Here is a 19,621-nt window from a genome sequence, read left to right on the forward strand (position 1 = left end):
AGGAGTAGGCATTCCTAACCAGGAATGGCAGGTAACCCATCTACCATCTAACGCTGGTAGAATCCATCCTGGTAAGACATACACCTTGGACTAAATTATATTTACATCCTCTACACTCTTTATGATGGTCATTCCCCTGTGAGTCATCTGAATGTATTCCAGGTTAATGTGGGAATCTCTTCATGGCAAAATGTTGATTTAATGAATTTTGAGCGAGAGCAACGCAACATCAAAAGCCTTGGCTGTAGAATTCGTACATCCAAAGCCTGAGATTAATTTGTGCACATCCTTCTTGAAACAAATGCAAACATTATTTTTGATTGCACAGTTTTTTATTGGGTTTGGTGCTTGTTTGTTTTTTTTTTTAACAGCATGTAAGAATTCATTTAGATACAGCAAGACAGGCTCCTAGATGATTTAATTTGGCATCATTCCACTGTCCTGAAATGGGCAGTACTAACTTGTTACACCAACTGTAGATGTGGCCCTTCATATCTTGTATCAATTTTATTTTAAATAACAATCACACCTGCCCACAGTGATATTTAACATTACTCAACCCTGGTAAAAATGACAAACTTAACATCAACACTAAATTGACTGTGATTAGTCACATATGTCAGCATTAACAAACGATGACACTTAAAAATGCCCCGTGTGATTTTATTTCAAATTTTCTGTTATGTTGGGCTGTGCATTTACTATTCCCCCAGGAATGTTCATTGTCAGGGGAAGTAATTTCACATCCCACCTATTTAGCAAATAGTTCGTGAAAGCTGATCTTTGTTATTTTGCGAGAATAGATTTTATCACCTTCAAAATAACTGACCGTCCTTATTTTAATCAGGTGCGTGTGTCCCAGCCTTCACTGAAGCAGATCATATTCTAAATCTTCATACTTTGTACAATTTCAATCCAGTCTGTTGTCAGCTGTAACTGGCTCTTTTCATCTTTTGTAGTAAATGTCAGGTGAGGAACTGACAGTTCTGAAGGTAACAATTTCCCGTTTATCCACAGTCTGTGTAATACATGAGTGGGTACTTACTGCCTGTGAATGACCATTGCTGTCAATCCAATTTAAAATCTGTTCTTTTCTGTACTTCTGGAGGGATTCTGTCTGTATAATTTATCTGTGGATTATAAAGGATAGAGTGGCAGTGAATCAAAGTCTACATTTAATTTATTAGTTGTATTTTAAATATTTGATCCCAGTGAGGCTAAAGAGTCAACACCAAGGTGATACAGTATGAATATGCATTACAAATGACTGCAGTATTTGAAATGGATCAGATGGGGAAAAAAAATCTTTACATTTGTGAGGAAACTATAGCTACATGTAAACTGCATTTCAAGGCTAAATACCATGCATTGTTTACAATCTAGGAAAGGAATATAAGCCTTCAGATAGGAAAAAGAAGAGAAAGATTAAGAGCATCTCCTTGGTACACATCGGCGACAGCTGGGGTGAGGCATGAACAGAAGGTGTTCCTGGGCCAAAGCACCGCCTGTGGAACAGCCGGGGTGGGGAGAGGGTGCAGCTGGGGTCGGTGGCAGGGGACCCACGCCTGCCTGTGCACCTCCTGGGTGTCCCTGCCTTCCCTGCGCGGCACGGTGTGCCGTGTACTCGAGGACGACATGGCATGTAACTAAGCTACTACAGCACTGAAGATACAACCTGTCGTGTCTTAAACTATTGAGCTGCCTCAGCTCTCATTCACAGAATGACACTTTTAATAGTCGATTCCCTTTCTTGTGCTCATTTCTACACATACATGAAGAAACAAAGCTGAAATAAAGGCGTGAAAATGCATCCTGTATAAAGCAGGTCATGCCTTTATTTACTGTAGTACTTTCACTCTGTTTATGCAACGAGCTTCACGTGGAACGAGGCCTTACATTTGTATGCACACATCTGCAATGCTGTGTTCTTTGTCATTCCTCTGCCAGTATTCTCATTGAATAGTAAGAAACTAGATTTCAAAAAATAGGCCAAACATCTGGTAAAATCAGAAAAAAAAGCTCTACAAGTTTATTTTAAAATATTTGTTCATCAGTGTCACGGATTTGCCAGGTGGTGATCACTGTTGAAAATCTTTCTCTAATTTATTATGTAAATTATGCCATTAGGTTAAATGGATCCGCTTGTAAGTTAGCATGCTGCCCAATATGAGTTACGCTGGTAGAATCCATCCTGGTAAGACATACACCTTGGACTAAATTATATTTACATCCTCTACACTCTTTATGATGGTCATTCACCTGTGAGTCATCTGAATGTATTCCAGGTTAATGTGGGAATCTCTTCATGGCAAAATGTTGATTTAATGAATTTTGAGCGAGAGCAACACAACATCAAAAGCCAAGATACACACGGAATAAGTGACTGAAAATGAGAGCGCTTCATCTAAGGGAAAACAAAACAAAACAAAAAAACCCACAGGACAAATATTTATCTACTCTTTTGTTAAAGGATTCATTTTCTTCTCAGACATGAAGAAATCGGCGTAAGGCAAACATGCTAGCAGCTGCTATCTGTGTTAGCTCCTTTTTGTGCTCAGTGTGTCAAGGAAAGAAAAAAAAGATCTATGACTCATTGTTTTCCAAGGATGCTGATTCCTCTGCAGATATTTACAGGTTGGTTTTGAGGAAAACTTACAGTTTACAGACTGCCCACTGAATTTCCATTTTTATTGCTGGGTCATATTATTACTGCATAATTCATCATATAATCATATAGGTTCTGCATGTAATGCTCGATTCAGGAAAAAACGCATTAGCTATTCTTATATTATTATGTCTTTTACCGTAGATCTTTAAGATAATGTAGTGATACAACCTGTGTCTATGTTGGTAAGGCTGGTGTTCTTCAACCCCACTGCTCAGTTGAGACTGGAAGGTGTTGACATCCCCTTGCGTAAGCAGTCTTCTCTTTTCCATTCTAGAAACATGACTGTTGATCTACAAGAGCTCTAGAGTCTTCTTTGGAGCAGGAACCTGACATTTTATACAGAAATAGCCTAAAAACAGCCTCAGGGTCATCCTGTCACTTGAAAAGTTAACGCATCAAAGATTTAACACCTGGTAAGTACTGCAAGTGTTACTTTCAAAACTGAAAGTTATTTTCATTTGGAAAGTGTTCCAAAGCTTGACAGTGTTTCCCAAACATTCATACTGTCTTCCAACTGGAAAAATTTGGAAAATAGTAGGGAAGTCTGTGCATATGTCCGGAGGGAAAGCTCACCCTACAGAAGACTGAAAACATGTTTGGAAGCAATCTTTTTCCAATTACAGTTGAAATTAAGGGAAATCTTACTTTTCTAATAAAAATATTTTTGTCAAAAACTTCGGACCTCTTCAAATTCTCCTACCAATGATGAAGCATGGAGGAGAGAAAAAGAATTTGCTTTTCCTATTTCCTCCAAACAACAAATCGAAAGATTATAGGAAATGACATTACACCAATGAAAATGGTGTTAGAATTGCAAAGCCGAGGATTTAAGCAATAGGAAATGAGGGAATTGAGGCTCCCATTTGATGTTACTCGTCGCTTACGCCTGAGCTGTCTTTGCCACGGGCCCCATTTTCTTTTGCGTTGCCTCTTGGGTTGTTATTAACAGCGAGGCAAAGTATGCATAAAACACATAAACACAACTTCTTTAGAAATACTCTAAGTTGACTGCACAAGAATAAGGAACTGCATAAATCCAAGGGAACAATGCACTGGACTCATGTCTTCCAGCTGTTATCTTTTCATTGTGCTTTTAACTTGTTTGCCTGCAGTTGTGTGTTTACACTGTGCTGTCAAAAGCCCCAGCAGTGGAGCTGTGATATTTTCAATGGAGCCGTAGCAGACATAACTAAATTACTGGTGTAAAGAACCTTTGGCTTTTTTGCAGTACTGAATAGGTTTGTCATGAACACGTAGCAAAAATAGCATCTGGAAGGCCAGTTGGAAGCAAAGAAAAAGGGGAGGACCTTTACTGCACATGAATAAAACTGTGTTAGCTGAAAGGCAAAACTCTCGTTAGATTGCCAGCTCCGACCCGCAACAAATGTCCCGACAGCTCAGCAACACTCATCTACTCAGCTCCCTCTTCTAGAAACCGTGATTTTTAGTCTTGTTGTTGGCGATGAGGGTAATGTATGGCTTATGGTAATGGCAAGTGAGCTCTTGAATATTCCCCAGCAGGTTTAGCATTTGTTTTCTAAATAGAGGGAAAAACAAAAGGGAATGCTGCTAAAATTATCCCTTGTATTATAAACAAATGCAAACAGCTGTGGGCGCTCTGGCTGGCTTTGATGGTTGTCCCTAGCTTCAAAAGCGGGTTAATTTGCCCAGCTCTCACCTATAGGTGTCACTGCCGTGAATTAAACAAACTATAGGAAATGTCAACTGAATAAACAATATGCGTTGAAATAGCGTTGGCTGAATAAATTACTAGTTTTATGGCATCCACCGGAGAATGGTTTTGTCAACACCAGTAACACTCCAGTATTGTAAATAAGGAGAGTTTGGGGACTATATTCTCAGCATTTGTCAGATTATGGATTTCTCCTGTATTGAAAGGGAATATAAAAGAGCCAGTATCAATGCAGGACAACTAAAGCGTGGTTTGCTTGGCAAGGAGGCACATGATGAGGAGCGGGTTGCACGGTGTTGCCTTTATCGTGTGGCAAAGGTGACGTTGGGAAGACCTAGTGCCTAACCTTAGCCCACGTAATCTCTGTCCCTCCTCCAGGAAAATCACCTCTGGGTTTTTATGGCCAGTTGTAAATGTGTGTTTGAGAACTTAGGAGAAATGTCCCTAATTTTTGAAGCTTGCCTTAGGGGAAGCAAATCAGCATTTATTTTATTTAGCCATTATTAAGCTATAGGCCATTCAAATACCCCTACCTGGTATACAGTAGATGCTCTGAAAGCTAATTAACTAAGTAACTAGAGCAAATCCACTATTAGGTATGCAGGGAAGGTAACGCTGACAGAAACCAACAACAGGGGTGAACAATTAAGCAGATGGACAGTTCTGCAAATGACTTTAGAATTTACCGTGGGAAATGCCTTTCGAAGACAAGGGAGTTTTGCTGTTTATTTGAATGGAGCCAGGATTTCACCTTGAGCTTTTGAGGCCAACAGGGACCATGGATGTATCTGGTGTGACCTCTTGGAAAACCTGTGTACTACAGGGTAGAACGGCTTCCCTGGGCTGCAAAACCCCTGGAGAAAAGAGTTCATAGGATGCAAAAGCAGGAAGACTGGGCTAAGGTGGTCTCTGATTAGGGTTATCCAACCCTTTTTTCTTGTGTGTTTTTTCTTGTTCCTGTCTGAAGGTGAAGAAAAGGTTATGCTGTGCTCTCAGTCTAATAAGGCTGAAGCCACATAAGCTGTGAGAAAGGTTAATTTGAACACAATCATTCTTCTCTGTACTGTGATACAAATGGTTTTTAAAGCTTAAGCGCTTATTTTTAGGATTGACAATACACAGCTCTCTTTATTGGCCCACAAAAAAAGTAAAAATAGACGGATGGGGATTGTGCAGATGTATGTGAATAATTCTTGGCAAAACCTGTTATATATTCCTCAAATGCTAAATCATAAGACATGTCACTCTCTCTCATTTCTAGTTACACGTTTTGCTGCACTTAATCTTTTTTTATATGAGATCATTCTCAAATATTGCAGTTTGTAAATGGTTTTCCCGGTGCTGTACCTTTTTTTTTTTTTTTTCTTTCTCCTAAAGCTTCTTGAGCATCATAAATATTATTTCTATAGTTGAACATCAGATGGATTACTAGAATTAACAGTGTCTGTGTCCTCCGTCACTTGCTGCTGTTGTGGTATGTCCATACTGATGGACCGCACAAAGCGTGCTTGAAGAATGTTTTCCTCTTTAACTCGTTCAGATTTTTTCTTGTTCGTATACACAGGTTTCATAGCTGAAACTTGCAGCATGTTCTGAAGGCAGCCAAAAAGGAACTTTAATGGCTCTTCTGGAAGTTGTTCAAAAACCACTCCCATTGACTGCATCAGACACTGTATAAGGCCTCGAAAGCAATTTCCAGGGAGGTATAAGGTAAGGGATAATAATTTGAATGCTATAGGCCTGTATTAAGAATGCTTTTGGAAGGTGACATTAAAACTTCCAAGCGTATCTTTTTGTAAGACAAAAAGTGTGTCTAAATCTTGAACTTCCTGAGCCAGGCACTCTTCTTTCCTGTATTAGTTTGGATCCAGCATGTACTGTACCCTGCTCTGTGGCTTTCTGGAAATCTGGTACCCAGCCATTAGTTTAGATAGTCCCTTTTCCCCAAGGTGTAAGAATTATCTGCCTTTTACTCAAAAGGGTAATAATTGAAAAATTATTTCAGACTCCAGCAAAAATTGGCCCTGCGCACTTCTCGGTGAACCTTCTCTTTCTCCCATAAATCCAGCCTGGGCTCCCTGTACCTCCTGCCAGGGCCTCACTGTCCTCCTCCAACAAAGAAAAATCACCCTGCTGCCTTGACAAATGACTGTTTCCCATCAGAGTTGCATGGACTCTGAGATATTTTTTTTATGTTTGCTTACTTTTCCTATTCTAATAAATTCAGCCTTGATCAAATCATCTCGCCAAGCTACAAGGAGTCTCTATTTATTACCTGTATGTAAGGAACAAAGCACAAAACAGAAATATGCCCTTGTGGAGCATTATTGAAATCACAGCTTACTCTCTATAGGAATATTCTAGTTTCTGCTCAAATCGGAATTCTTAAGCACTCTTTCAGGCTTCTTCCTTTTGGGACTACCTTAACTTTAAGTTCTTGAATGCTTTGATTTTGCGATTTAGATTTTTTTTCTCTGAAGTTAATTGTTCTCACCTTTGACTTAATTTTTCTTCTGCACCCAAACTTTTTCAGGACACAAATCCTGAAGCTATTGTTCCAAAAGCTGGGCTACAAGGTTACTTTTGCCTTCTAGCTCATACTCTTTTGCAGGTTTATTAACAATATGACCTGAGGAACTCTTAGAGTCAATCATTAACTCCATATTAGAATGTAAGCCACCTCTGCTGGAAATTCTGCTCTGAGGGCAGACAGCCTAAGAGGTAGGACAGAGACAAACTTAAGTACTGTCCATAGAAGGGCATTAGTGTTACAGTGGGGTTATACTCTCAGATCTCTGGATGTAAAGAGTCACCATGACCAATTCAGGGTGACCTTTATCAGCCACTGGTCTTGCTGCTCTGGAGCGACAGGAGTCCTCAGCATTTCCCTAACACGGGTAGTTCATAAATTTCCTGTTTGACCTTGCCTTAGTCTTGCCTTTCTCCTTGTTCCAGTCTCCACCTTCGAGCTGACCATATTCTTGTAGTGTTTTTTGGTTTGGTACAGTCAGCACTCCCTGTGCGCCCTAATCACGGATGCTTGTAGTAACAAATCAGACGGATCGCCTCTCCTTGATACCAGCGGCCTGGCAGCTGGTTTTCATTCAACAGAAGAGCGTGAATGATCTCTGTCTCCTATAAAAGTGAGCGTAATCTGGAGTGTGGGCAAAGTGAATCTAAAGGAAAACCAGCTGGTTTTTTACTGTCTTTCTCCTGATTCTGACTGGAACAAACTAGTCAGTGGTGTTTCTCGTCTGTTTGAGCTCCAGATGAAGAAATGACGTTTGTTCTCTCTTCGCACATTGCCTAGTCAAGGGAAGTGTCTTTATTCTGCAAGTCATAAAGAAAAGATGTTATCTTTTCAGTTTGCATACAAAGAGGTTCCTTGGTGGAAAAGGAATTGTTCCCTTGGATTATTTTCATCTCTGTGTGCTTAAAACTGACTTTCACCATGTCTCTATGCTCTGCTGAACTGCCTCTGTGCTATACCCTGTTTTTTCCTCATGTCATTTAGTGCGATTCTCAGTATTCAAGTCCTATTTTCATCAAGTCCTATGATTCTATGATTCTAGTTGAAAAATACCTCCTATATTTGAGGCCAGAATAAGTCCTATTTGAAAAATACCTCCTAAATTTGAGGCCAGAATGCTGTGGGATGAGCGTTTTTGCACCTCTGGAGAAGTGTCCTAGTGTACGGGCTTTAAAATCAAAGCAAACTCTTGACAATACTGCGTGCATGCAGTCTGTCTTTATAAACCTGTAGAGCGTACGTGTGTTAGCCCTGCCCTACAGATCTCTGTACCCTCCTGGTCTTCTACCTACGTTCTCAAGATTCATTCTTACCTCTTCCCCTCTGGGGAAAAAAAAATCTACGTACCGTGTTGACATTAACTAAAAGGGTAAATACTGAAGACTTCTGAAAAAGTTGGCTTCTCCTTTGTATCTGTGTTGTTGCTGTCATTTGGGCTGTGCTGCTTTGACTAGTTAATTCTTTCTTTCTTAAAAGACTTAAGACTTAAGTCTGTCTTCCTATATCTGCTCCTAAAATCTTTCTTAAATAGGAATAATTATTCAAAAATCTTTCTTAAATAGGACAAATTATTCAACAGTACAAATTTATAAAAGAAAGAAGTGAATTCAGGCAAGAAGTTGTCTGATGTTTCTTGTGGGGGGCTGTTGTTGTTGAGTTTTTGATTTTTGCACCAAAAGAAGAGGTGGAAAAAATATGACCTTCTGCGATGGTGAGTGAGTACAGAAACATTCTTAATTCCAAATTGGAATGCATACAAACAGCAACTCCACTTGCAGAGCCTCCTCGAGGGAAGGAGTTTGCAGCATGCCCTTTCACAGGAGAGGAGAAAACCTGGCTGGCATTAATTCACTCTTTCTAGAGCAGCCGGTCTCTTTCCTTTAGCTTATGATGGTATCTTTGGGCAAAGTTGCTTAGGCCACAGTGTATTGAAGGCATTGTATAATGGGTATTGCATTACCATATTGTCATGAGTTGAGTGTTTTATTGCAGCAGAGAGATTTTTAGGAAGTTCCTAGGGAAAAAAAACAGCTTCAGCTGCATCAGGTCCAACTGATATCATAGGAGGTGTCCCCGCGGCTGCGGTGAGAGCGATCAAATAGTGTTGTCATTGTTTATGGTGTTTTAGGTGGGGAGCGTTGCCGCCTTTTTTTTCTTTTCCTTTTGCCATCTTTTTTTTCTTTTTTCTTTTTTTTCCCTTCATACTACCATCCTGGCTCTGCCAGAGTACTTACTTTCAAATGCCTTCAGAACACCCAGTGTAGTGACGACACTTGTCATAGGTACACTGATCGTCCTTGATCACAGAACTGTGTTGGAGGTATTGTGTTTTTCGTTTTTTTTTTCTTTTATGTGCTTGGAAATGGCGTGCAGATTACTGGTGAATCACTCATTTTTTTTTATAACATGAATAAAGTAGCGACTTCAGTTCCTCACAACACACAAGCATTTGTTAATGTTTAAGTTTCCTGAAAACCTTATTTCATTAGACAGGGTCTCCTCACACTCTATGCCCGTTCTGATTAGAGCAGTGATTCTTTGAATTCTTTTTATAAAGACTTCAGAAATGTTCCACTGGTGATGCTGGTCCCTTGAGAAATGCCCTGTAAGTAGATTGCTGCATGGACCTGTCTGTAGAGGCTGGTGCCCGTTAGGGGGTGGCCAAATCCACTAGCCGGATAGCCCAGGCTGCTGGAGCTCCCTTTTCCCAGGTGCAGCCAGTAGCGCTGGGAGGAGCAGGTCTGGGTGCTCTGTTCTCCGATTAGCTCACTGGAGGGGTTCTCTGCCTGGCAGTTTCCTCTGTGCTCCTTTCTTTGTGTGGAGGGGAGCGTTTTATCCCATAACCTAGTGCTCTCCATGCAGACATGCAAAGCGTGTCCATGTGAAAGCACTTGCTTAGTTATCTTCTGCAGTGCCTTGGTGTCCATGGTCATGAGGATGACGTTAAATGGTTGTGGGTTGAAAACGTCAGACTGAGTTGTGTTGCCAGAAAGAATTACTAACCATTGGCCTTTCTCGGTGGCACAAGTGAGGCTATAACGTCTGACAGTTCTTGCTGCCTCTCTGCTTAGAGTTATCTGATTACTTATTTAAAAGGCTTGGTGGAAGAAGAGTCAGGAGCCATGTGTGTCATTGCACATATACCTAAATATTTCAACCGAAGAGCGTTGTGGAGGTTAGAATACTGATAGCAGCACCAAGTGCCCAAAGCTGGCCAAATGTTTTCTGTACTTTTCTTGCTGTGCTTTGCTTGAGTAATCAGGACAATTCTCTGTTAGGCATGAAATGAAAGTAAATGATTAGAATAAAGATGTGCTGAGCTACTTGACAAGACTTGAGTACAGGGTACAGAATCTGTGGGTGTTTGGCACAGCCCCAGCACTGCAGATATTTTAGCTCTTGCTTATTTTTGATTCTGTTCAAATATGTCTTACCTTAAAAAAATTAACTGCAAAGTGTCTGATGTTACACAACAGATATTCATAATGGAAAAAATGGCATGAGAAAGCTATAGGCAGGCATTGTAGGGCTCGAGTGGCGTTCTGAATTACCCAGGCTCCAGCTCATTCTGGAGCACTCGGGCAGTACTTGGTTGCATACAGTGGTTTGTTCTATCAAATCACCCTCTTTCAGAGAAGAAACCCACAGGAAGGCTTCAGAGAGGCACGATCCACACAGCCACGCTCTCATTGGTTCCGTTCACTTACAATCCTTTGTAGATTTCAAAAGCAACTAGGATGGGATGCTGAGGAAAGCAATAATATTCCCAGAGGAATTTACACGTGGAACTCCTTCCTAGGGACAAAGCAGCAGAGCACCTCTGTTACATCTTCCAGTTGAGTACCCAGCCCCCAAATTCCCTTTTCTCAGGATCCCTGCAAGATGACAACGGTCATGTAGAAACTACATTCCATATTTTTTTGCATCCTAAGGGATACATTTACTTTAGGTGAACATTTCACTCACTCGCTCAGCTTTTGGCTAAAATAGTACTGAAAGGGACTGAAAGCTGTGGCAGAGAGCCCTTCCCTTCCTGCCCATCCCAGGATGCAGATGCATTTTAATGCAGATAATTTGGAGAGATATTCCTGGGATCCTTTGCCAGGAGCATGCACACAGCGAGTCTGGTGGTAGCAGAAGTGATCTGTAGCTCTCTGGGGGGGTTGCCTGGTTAAGTTGTAAGTCCATTACCAAACTTTGTTTCTCAGTTGTGGGTCTCGGCTGTGGGCATCACATCTGGCCTGAGAGGAAGACGTGACTCTCTCGTGTGTGGGCTGCTGCTAAGTCTCGGTGCAAAAACAAGAGATGAGAACGAGGCGAGGGTTGGGATAATAACTGCTAGCAGACAGCTGGGATCAACTGCAGTGAGGAAACCGTTAAAAAGGAATTGCAGCATCAAAGCATCATTTTTCACTTTGTAAATTCAGCTCAAGTATGTCTATAGTGTCATTTATCCCGGAGAGTCGGATTCCTGTGCCGCATCACAGAGTGCTAACATCTCTAGCAGAGGGATCTGTCACTGAACTGCGAGCATCTCTAGGGTGTAAAACAACAACAGCTTGATGGCACACAACAGCAGTTCAGGAAAGCGTAAGAAAAAAGTTTCAGAAAAATAACAGAGCAGCCGGGAAGGACTGTAGGGAGGGTGTACAAACAGAACGCAGCATAACAGGCCAAGCAAGATGCATCTTGATCATGTTCTTGCCTTTAAGATACGTGTTTCAGAAAAAAATTTGCCAATAAGTGTTACCAACGCTGGACCGGGGTGAACACACAAGCTTTGCAGACCTTTGTAGCTATCAGCTGACGACAGAAAGCTGTCAAATGAGAAATGCAGTAATGGTTACAGTAGACACTGAAGAGGAACAGTGAAAATGATGAGCGTTTTCATGAAAGGAAAAACCCACACCCCCTTTCATAATAAGAAAACCTTTTGAGGATAGCCCACACATGTTTCGGGGGCAGCTGCTTTGCTGATGATTGCAAGCCAAAATGTTCTATCGGTACACACCTACTTAACGATACCCGTTGGGTTAATGAAGAGAAGGTTACATTTTGGTTCATGTGCCTTTTGAAAAGGGGAATAAACAACAATCTTTTTTCCCTTGGGAGAAAAAAAAAAAGTGCAAATTCTGCCAGCTGGTTTGTAATATGAGAGTGCTTTACATGGTGTATTTTCACAGCTGTCTTATCAGTTTCCTAAAATGAATTGGGGTGGAGCAAACAGTTTAGGAATGTCATGAAAAAAGGATTTGGAGCTTTGCTGTGGTTCATGATAACGACGCCCTTTTGGGATAGTGTATCAGAGTTGGAAGATCCTACTAGAGATAGGAATAATGCATTTAAACTATTCTCACACACAATTCAGCAGGTATTGTGTCTGAACGCTGGATGGAGGCATCCTCTTCACTCTTTATGGTGGTTTGACTTGGAGCAATTGTCAGACGAGAGGCATTTCCACACCTCCTGCTGTGAGATTCACTTCTGCAAAATGTGGCGGTTTCTGTCACTGTGACTCATTTCAGTGGGAGCCGAGGGATCTCGAAACCCTGTGGACCTGGATGCTTGGCTAGATCTTAGTTGAGATCATCAGCTCCATCTAAACCAACCGCTAAAGGTCAGGTCTTTCCCCAGTGAAGGCGGTGGGAGAACCCTGACTGATTTCAGTGGGTTCAGTATCATAAACTAAAACCCAGAAATACGAGGAAGGAACCATTTCAGTGCTGTTACGTCCAGAAAAAGTTACTGTGCTTTACCCCTGCATTGGTGTCGCTGTTCGGTTCACAAAATAACTGCTCAGACCAGCGCTCTCATACAGTGCTTTGGATTTTGGTGTAGGCAAGCAATAATAATAATAAAAAAAAAAAATCTACACCGATTTATTGTACAAGTTGCACAGGAGACATGCTCTGCTGGAAAAGAATCTGTCGTGTTCTGTTAGCACTGCTAGGGGTTAATGCAATACATGGGACTGTTTTAGCAGTTTCACTAAATATCATTTATTCCATCACTGCTAAGAGTTACAGTATAGTTGACAGAAACAAATTGAGTGAAGCAAAGCTGTTTCCTTTCATAAAAAAGACTATAACTAAAATTGAACTCTTTAAAATACAGGTTATTAAAGCAACATATCGAATTTCTGACAGTTTTACTTTAAGTAGCCTTACTTATTTTGTTGACTTGTAAAGTACTTATCACTGCTTTAGAACTGGTATTTTTCTGAAGATTTCCCAAGTCTGGTTGTGAAGATGAGCAATGTTTATCTTTCTTATGGATACCTTGGGTGTCTGTGGCAAATTTTTTCAATTCAACACATGCGCAAAAGAACATGTATCATTTACATCAACCTTACAGTGTCCCAAGTTCTATGTTTTAATGACAAGATTCATGATCAGCTGGGAGAAATTTTTAGAGTTAATAATTTTCCATATGCCTGAAAATCTTAAGACGTGCTGATCTAGAAAATAGTAATTTGCAGCAGGCCTTGTGCAAAATGCTGCTGCTCCAATTCCTACGTTGCATCTGGTTTCATAGGCCTGCTGTGAATTTCACACGGGATCTCCAAGTCACTACCCCACTGCCCAAAATCAGGCCCAGCTCTATCTATTTTATTTATGACAAATGCTTACGGTTCTTACAGGTCTCCGTGGCTGGCGACATCACAGTCTTTACATGCAGTCCGTTTCAATGCTTAACCATCCTTGCAATTAGAAAATTAGTCCTAATTTCCAATCAGAATCATCCTTGCTGCATTTTAAGCCCTTGTCCTGTTCACTGCAGTCATGGAGAACCAACGCTTCCTTGCGTCTCCTGTTGACCTGTGCATACATGAAGGTTGCTGTCATCGTCTTTTCTTTAGGCTAAAGATGCAAATTTTCTTATTCTCTCAGGGGATAAGAGGATAGGCGGGGTAGGCAGAAAGTAACACAGAAACTGGTTGTCTTTTTCTGGCACTTCAGTTTGGACAAGACTTATTAGTAGAAGTAATGTCTTTTCTTAAACTGATTGCAGTAATTGAAACTGCGAGGCAAGTTTTTTGGGGTGCACAACTCCTTTAAGAGCAAACTTTGTCTGAACTCTGCAGAAGTAGCAAAGGGTTAAAAAACAGAAAAGCTTTTCTAATGTTTTTTTCCAACTATACTATTTGGTCTGCCAGTGAGTCTTGTCCTGCCTCTGTCTTGAGACCATCACGGCAAAGTACCAGTCCATATATAGTATCCTTCCAGAATGCTGGAACATAAATTACAAAGGATAATGTGCTGGAATTTTAATGAATGGACACAGACAAACTGGAAATGCAGTTTTCAGCTGCTCTCAGTGTATCTTTATCTTTATTCAGGACCATAAACATCACATGTAATGCAGAATTGGTACAGTAGCCACTGAACACAGCCTATAAATAGCTGTGCCAAAGCTGGAGAAAATGGCGTGCAGCTTTTCCTACCCCAAATGAACGTTTGTCTGATTGCCATCTGCAGTCATTAACAGAGATCTTGTGAACTCTTAAAAACGCAGCTAAGTTGGTCCTGGCAGAATTGAATGGGGAAATACCCAAAGCTGGTACTCTAGTTTGGTCTAGCGCATATCCAAATTCTGCTATCTTTTGTCTAGAAAGAGCCTACTAGTTCTGTAACATTAACAAAGCAGAAGGCACAATTATGAAGATTTTTCTTTGTTTACAACTGAGTGCTGTTTCCTCTCTGATAGGTGAACCCCAGTGTGCCAGAGGTGCGTTATTTCGGCGAGGTGTTATCTTGATCGCATGCAGTCATGAAAGCTCCTGTAGCGCCTCTCAAGAGGGAAATGGTGAGATTGGTATTGTTGCCAAATTATGAGCCGCATAAATATGTCCTCTCTTTCAAAACTGCAATTACAGTTTGACATATGATGTTCTTCTCTGAATAATGGGTGTTTTCTGTTAGACACAGGATTCTGGACTGAGGCGTGTGCATCTGGTTGGTGGATTAAGGACTCTCACTCAGCTACCTATTTGGAAAAAGAAAACATGAGAAAGCATCAGGCAGCATTTGAAAAGTTTTAGGGTAGGAGTAAACACCGGGCAGACAAGGGACACGATCATCTTACTGAAAAGCACTCTGCTCGCTGCTACCCAAACAAGGCTCTAACATCTCGTCTAACACCCTTCTTTCACAATGTCATTTGTTGCACTGTTGCTCTCGCTGAAAATTTTGTGAGGTCAGTGGGCAAGACCTTCTGCAAAGGGGCTCTGATCACACGGAATTAAATCCTTCTGGAGGTCAGTAGTCTCCCGTTCTGACAGACCTTGGGTGCACGGCGCAAGGCTCATCATCTCTTGGCCAAGCGCCTTTTACCTTCATCTAAGACTCTGGCTTTTTTTTTTTTTTTTCCCCTGCACTTCCATCTGCTGCAAAGGGAAATGGGAATGGCTGCGAGTTGCTTCCTGTTACAGGCAGGACCGTTTGATGTAGGTTTGATACACTGTGGCAGATGTCACCGGCCCTTTGTTTCTACATAGCCTTTAACATTCTTTTTCTCAGTGTCAAAGGGAGTCTGGGGGCTTGGTTATACATATTTCTGAGGAGACAGCTCTGGAAGCTCAAAAAGTTTTGTCTCTGTTGGCTTCGAATACTGAAAGAACCAGAACCTGGGTATTAATTCTGAGATTCCCAAAATGCAGTTCCTTTCATGTTGCCTGGTCGTCTTACTTCAAAACAGGTGTATACAGGAAAATAAAGCTGGTTTTACTCACCCTCTTGCTCATTTCTTCTCTAAAGTTCTGTTAGCAAGCCCCAGTTTGAGCCGTTGCGCAGATGAAGGGTAATGCTGGCATTTAAATGCAACCCTGGTGGTAGATGGGTCATAAAGCACACATTTATTTAGATTCAGACAAACTAGAGTCAGTTATCCACAGCTCAAGGTGCTCTTGCCAAAAATTGCAAAAATTATTAAACAGCCAGCAAAACAGAAATCTCCCTTTCCTTCTGCAAAAAACCCAAATCTATTTCAAAACTCCCCGGGCTACACAAATAGATATGCCTTTCATTACTTACTGAAGGGATGGCAGACCCTGTGTTCTTTTAGACTGCTGAAGTGTGAAGAAAATTAGTATCTCACATTTACAGGATTATACGAGAATATTTTCTCCACAGGCATATATTTCTTAGATAACCAATATTGTAAGCAATATTTATTTTTTATATGGTCACACTTCATAGAATCCATCAAGGAGATGATCTGATGGTATATATGATTTAAAAAGCCAAATGTTTTTATATCTTCCTGTAGGGATTGTGGCTATTTAAGAGACAACATCTTGTTTATTACAACCAAATTTTTTTCTTTGCTGTTGTGCAAACTTCATGTCAGCTTGCAGTACAAACACAGAAAACATAAAGAACTGATTGAGGTTTTATGTGAATTTTTTGGCTCTCTAGTTCACCAAAGAGATGTTTGAACGAGTGGTTCTAACGCTAAGGGGTTGGACGTAATAAGGTGTGGATGTGACCAAAATGGAACTTGGATTGGATTTCTGGACCAAATGGTGACCCTGAGAACTCAGCCCTTAACTAATATTTGAAGATTTTAAATGCTGTAGGTGATTTGTGTTGATATTTTTGAAATACTTATACTTGTGCTTCTGCATAGGCACAGACCAGCCCAGCCTTATAGGTCTGGGCAGTTTGGTGCTGTATTTGTACCAAAGCCTGAACAGCTGGGATCCAGGAACGACGCCTGCCTGTGCGTCCCAACCAGAATTCAGAGCACGCCCCTTATGTTCCAGCAGGATCTGGCTCCTTGCAGAAGGCAGGGGAGGCTGTCATTGGCAGGGACTTCAAACCCAAGTCGTCCCTTGCCTACCTGGGGTGTCACGCAGGAGGCGCCAGTTTATATTGGTACGCTGTGCGCAGAGCCTGCTGTGTCGTGTTAAGACTTAGGGATCACATGTGCCTCGGGACGTTCTAAAGCCGCAGATGTTGTCGGCTGCCACAGGACTTGGGAGACCTTTCTACTTGGGGGAACCTTTTCTAGGCACCTGCCTGTGCTGAAGGACCTGCTTTTGGCCATGGCCAAACAGGGCAGGGTGGGACACAGACCTTGTGCCATTGCTGTGGTCTTCTCACAGGTGACTGACACAAGTTCTGGATTGGATGTAAATGACTAAATCATAGAATCACAGAATGGTTTGGGTTGGAAGGGACCTTAAAGACCATCTCTATTTCCAACCCCCTGCCCTGGGCAGGGACACCTCCCACCAGCCCAGGTTGCTCCAAGCCCCGTCCAACCTGGCCTTGAACCCCTCCAGGGATGGGGCAGCCACAGCTTCTCTGGGCAACCTGGGCCAAGGGCTCACCACCCTCAGAGTGAAAATTTTCTTCCCGAGATCTCATCTAAATCTCCCCTCTTCCAGTTCGAAGCCATTACCTCTCGTCCTATCACTACCTGCCCCTGTAAAAAGTCCCTCTCCAGCTTTCTCGTAGGCCCCCTTTAGGTACTGGAAGGCCGCTATATGGTCTCCCTGGGGCCTTCTCTTCTCCAGGCTGAACAATATTTAGACATTGCGGCTCCTCTTTTCCTATTCGGAAGCTGGTCTTTCGCCATTATCTCATTCCCTTTGACTTCTCCGCTCTGTACTGGGAGCGTCAGATCCTCCCTCTCTTTCACAAACCTATGTCTTGAAATCTCTTTTCTTAGGAATGATATGGGCACATATATAAAGCAGTTGACATCAGTTCTGAGAATATTTTCTTGTAGGTGGAACTATTATTCCTCCTTGGTACTGTAACTGTGCACAGAGTCAGTGATTTGCTATGCTAATAAGTTGCTGAAGGGAAAATGGGAAGTATTCTGGCTATGCGTTCCCCTCCAGTATATGTCGTTTAAAAAGACTAAAGGGCAACAGAAAATAAGCAATTACAGAAAGCACTTCTGCTGGAAGTAATGAAAGAGACAGGAGGCTACAGATTTAGATTAGAATATTTCCGGAAGATTTCCCTACTGTGGTTTTTTTGTTGTTTTTTAAGTGCTTGTTGCACTGGTTTGTGTGATGCCAGTCTCCTACGAAAGCAAAACCCGAGGACTGCAGTGATAGATGATATGGATGACATACGCTCGCTCACTCTGATCCAAGCTTAATTCCAGAAACTTGGCATCTCGTTTATCAGCTCTGCTAACAAACACACATAAAAACCAAAACAGGGCTACCTCCAATTTTTATTAACACTTCCTAGGTAGGATTCTTTCTATTGCAATTTATTTTTTTGTCCAAGTAATTTTCTTGACTCACAAATTAAGATTACCCTCTTGCTTAATTTATTTGGTCATTAATTTGGCACTGTGAGCAGATGTGATGTAAAGCTCTTAACCATTCCAGGGTTAGATGGGGGCGAGTAATCTGCACCCAGGTTTAACAAGAAATCCATCCCAAGGGAGTGTAGATACTTTTAATTAATTTAATTAAAGGGAACATTTTGTACTGGACTAAAAAAAGATTCTTTTGTTGAGTAAGACCTAAATATCAGTTTTCTTAAAGGGTAATAACCAGATAAAACCAAAATTCTGTTTACTGTGTACTTTTTTTGGTGCAAAAATAACGTTGATTTTGAGTTTGATGAGAAAACCAAATTTCCGTCACTGTTATGTTTCATTCACAGTGGAGAATTAAGCAGTGCCGATACGCCGACTGGATCGCTAGTTGCAATGTGTATCTTCAGCTATTTAGGTAATTTAAATAAATGTTTGTGTTAGCTTTAACGGGTAATAGAGCTTTTCTCTTCCTGTGTGTTCCTCTTGCTCCTAGTCTTCAGCTGTCTGCCTGATCCCTTGTAGGGGAGGATGAGCCAAACCTTTTGGTTTTCAGGTATTATTCCCAGAAGTCTCTTTTTTTAAAAAAAACACCCTAGTAGGCGGCGGCGGGGGATGTTTTCAGAGCAGGGCGATGCGCCCACACGTTCGGGAGATGCCTGGAGCGGCTCGGCCCACACGGGCGGCGGGGCTGGTGGCCGTGGTGGCCATCCATCGCCTCACGGCTTGCGATCGCCACAGCCGCCTTCGGCTCAGCCCGGTCCCTCCGAGCGGTACCTGCAGGGACCGGCTCAGCCGCCGATCGCCCTTTGGACGCCTCGGCCCTGCCGCAGCCGCTGACAGAAGCCGGAGCCGCTGACGGTCTGTTCCCGCCCCACGGGAACCTTTTCGGCCATCCCGCCCCGCGGCGGGGAACGGCTCCCTCGCAGCGGCGGCCCGCGCCCGCCGCCTCCCCCCCACACCGGGCGGCTCCGCGCCGCCGCCGCCTCCCACCTCACAGAAGGGACCCGCCCGGGCCCGCCCGCCCCTCCGCAGCGCTCCCCCTCCTCCGCTCCACCGGGGGGAGTTAAAGTTTCCTCCCGCCTGGGGCCGATGGCGGGCGGCTATGGCGGCGGGGAGGGGGGGTGGGGAGCGCGCGGGAGGGGAGCGCAGCGCCCCGCCCCCCCCCTCGGCGCAGGTTGCGCTCGGGCGGAGAGAGGAGAGGGCGCGCGCGCGCGCGTTTTGCATAGCCACGCCCCCCTCATGAATAACCCAGCGGCCCCGCCCCTCGCGCGCCGCTCACCTCCGAGCGCCCAGCCGGGGAGGGAGGGAGCCCGGGGGCGCGCGCTCTTCCCTTCCCCCTCCGCCCGCCCGGGGGGCGCGCGCGCCGCTCCCGCCCCGCCCGCCCCCTTCCCTCCCCCCTCCCTCCCCTCGGCCGTGAGGCGGCGACGGCGGCGAGGAGCAGAGG

At 42.9% G+C, this 19,621-nt stretch overlaps 1 protein-coding gene across 5 annotated transcripts in view; it reads left to right on the forward strand.

Moving 5' to 3' along the window:
- TANC2 (tetratricopeptide repeat, ankyrin repeat and coiled-coil containing 2) overlaps positions 1 to 19,621 on the forward strand; it is a 336,817-nt gene that overhangs the window by 52,422 nt on the left and 264,774 nt on the right. Inside the window, exons 1-6 of one of the 5 annotated variants that reach the window (XM_054224162.1) lie at positions 2,511 to 2,634; positions 2,943 to 3,081; positions 5,926 to 6,071; positions 14,599 to 14,697; positions 14,814 to 14,933; positions 18,525 to 18,592. The exons of 1 other annotated variant lie outside the window; for it this stretch is intronic. The gene's annotated coding sequence lies outside the window, so the exon portion shown is untranslated. Of the gene's footprint in view, positions 1 to 2,510; positions 2,635 to 2,942; positions 3,082 to 5,925; positions 6,072 to 14,598; positions 14,698 to 14,813; positions 14,934 to 18,524; positions 18,593 to 19,621 lie in introns of those variants that run through there. 3 more of the 5 variants (XM_054224164.1, XM_054224165.1, XM_054224166.1) reach the window with 3 other exon arrangements.

The sequence above is a fragment of the Rissa tridactyla genome, chromosome 19 (assembly GCF_028500815.1).
Source record: "Rissa tridactyla isolate bRisTri1 chromosome 19, bRisTri1.patW.cur.20221130, whole genome shotgun sequence".
Classification (NCBI taxonomy): Eukaryota; Metazoa; Chordata; class Aves; order Charadriiformes; family Laridae; genus Rissa; species Rissa tridactyla.